At 46.1% G+C, this 2,500-nt stretch overlaps 1 protein-coding gene across 1 annotated transcript in view; it reads right to left on the bottom strand.

The window, feature by feature from the left end:
- The window catches only part of LOC113813928 (solute carrier family 4 member 11), a gene marked incomplete in the record, with an annotated part of 680,863 nt that overhangs the window by 677,913 nt on the left and 450 nt on the right, over positions 1 to 2,500 (bottom strand).

A 2,500-nucleotide genomic window follows, 5' to 3' on the forward strand; every position in this document is an offset into this window, starting at 1 on the left:
AATAATATATTGACAGATATATATCGTGACCTCACGCATCCTCCTTCTCTCGCCAGCATCTTCCCTTTCCCGACGTATAGATAACTGACTTTAGGGTCGAAGGAAGGTCCGCTCTAACGGGGCAAATGAAAACCCACTCTCCGAGACAGAATAAGTTACATTTTCCTTAACACAGAGAGACTTGCAGACTGGCTCGGACTCAGTCATGGTGGCAACTAGGTTTCCTTGTTCGATTTTTTCCTCCAATATTTCTCGTTATCTAAGGATCGGCTTACTTTTCGTGGCCCAGAGGTATCGGGTGAAAGGGGTAGGGAATATGTTCTTATTTATTGGGAATTGGCTGTTTTTCACTATTTTTTCATTACTATTATTCAAATATTCAGCCGCATGGTCACTTTTCTTGGTACATTTATTCCTTTTTCTCATTCCGTGTTCCGTATACATACATACACTCTGTACCACTAAGTACGCTCCTCTCTCGGCTATTTGCCTGATTCATTCTCAATCTCTAATACTCTCCTCTTGCCTTATACTCGCCTTCAGACTCACACCTCCCTACCCCACCTCCTCTGACTCACTCGTTCCCTTTCAACAAACGCACAGACAACCCCAAAGCAGGTGAAAACACGGATGAAACACACAAGTCTTCCCTTACCTTCCTCTTCCTCTACCCCCCTACTCCCCTATTACTCTCTCTCCCGTCTCCTACTCCCTTATTCCCCCCCGTACCCTACCCGCCTATTCCCCCAACCTCCTGTTCCTCTCTTCCCGTCCCCTACTCCCATATTACTATCTCCCTCGTCCCCTACTCCCCTATTCTCCCAACCCCCGTCCCCTACTCCTCTATTCTCCCAACCCCCGTCCCCTACTCCTCTATCCCTCTCTCCCACGTCCCCTACTCCCCTACCCCCCCTTCCCATTACCCCTAGGCTGCGTGAAGTTCAGTAGATTACACGAAATCTATGACTGGGAAGGGTAACCGTGTTTTCGAAAGTTCAAGATGTCTCTTTCCATATTTACGGTGGATAAGGAATTTCGAGTTTACGTAACGAATGGCAGGTTGGGGCAGGCTTAAAAGTGGAGATGAATAAAATGAGGTAAAAGGGAGAGAGGGTGATAAATATCATAGGGGGAGTATTGCGTCATGGTAGAGTTTGTTTGTTTCTTTCTTTCTTCACATGTCAGTGAAGCTTAGGTATCTGTTTGTTATATACTTAGAATATTGTGGAAAATACAACAGATATGAGCAACAGAAAGTCTCCCTGGTAGTGTTCAGTTTCATGTATCTTATTGACTCGATACCAGCGAGCTTGGTGCATAGCAACCACTCGGACACGCCTCTCTTCCCATCTTGTTTCTTCTCTCTCTCTCACTCACTTTCTTTCTCTCTCTCTCTCTCTCTCACTCAGTCACACACACACACACACACACACACACACACACACGTACACTCTCCCTCTCTCTCTCTCTCTCTCTCTCTCTCTCTGTCTCTCTCTCTCTCTCTCTCTCTCTCTGTCTCTCTCTCTCTCTCTCTCTCTCTCACACACACACACACACACTGTCTCTCTCTCTCTCTCTCTCTCTCTCTCTCTCTCTCTCACTCTCTCTCTCTCTCACACACACACATACACACATGCACACACACACACACACACACACACACACACCCACGCACACTCTCACTCTCACTCTCACTCTCACTCTCACTCTCACTCTCTCTCGCTCTCGCTCTCTCTCTCTCTTTTTTTTTTCTCTCTCTCTCTCTCTCTCTACATATATCTATCATCTTAGCGACATATTTTTTTCTTTCTCTCCTTTATTTATCCACACAAAGAGGATTTAATGACAAAACGTATATACACTGCATCGTCATCTTTGCACCTTGATCCACATTTTGTTGCGGTCAGCCTTCTTCTTTCTCATTGCGGTTCAAAAGCATTTTCTCGAGAAAAAATAAAAATTTGGCGGATATCTTGGGTAAAAAAAAATCATGGTTCAGGATGATTATGGCACTGCAGAGAAACTTATTATTCAACAGATGATATTTTCCACTCACAAACAGAATCTTCTCGTGTCCAATGATGTGAAAACTACCTACTCTACAGACATCCCACATCAGATAATCTTAGGCTTAAACCGTCCCCTCAAAACCTAGAACTTATCCTTTCTCTCCGGCCGTGTTACCGAGTTGTTCACACGCCCGGCGACTTGTTTCAGCACACGTGTCGCCGCTGGCCACCACTCGGCGCCGCCATGCCCTCTGTTACTCACGGCTTTTGACAGGTCGTTTATAAATAACTGACTCCCGGCCAGGTCTTGTGCCGTGGGCTAGAGGTCTCCCAGCCGGGGTCTGAAGGGCTAAGGCAGTCGGGTTCCGCAGCCGAGTGAGGGCTGGTTTCACGGGACACTATTGATAGTTCAGTTTCTTCTTCTGGAGTTCATGATTTACAAATAGCAAACGAAATATGTCCACATGGTCACTCATTCCCACACGACGCAC

The sequence above is a fragment of the Penaeus vannamei genome, chromosome 15 (genome assembly GCF_042767895.1).
Source record: "Penaeus vannamei isolate JL-2024 chromosome 15, ASM4276789v1, whole genome shotgun sequence".
Lineage (NCBI taxonomy): Eukaryota > Metazoa > Arthropoda > Malacostraca > Decapoda > Penaeidae > Penaeus > Penaeus vannamei.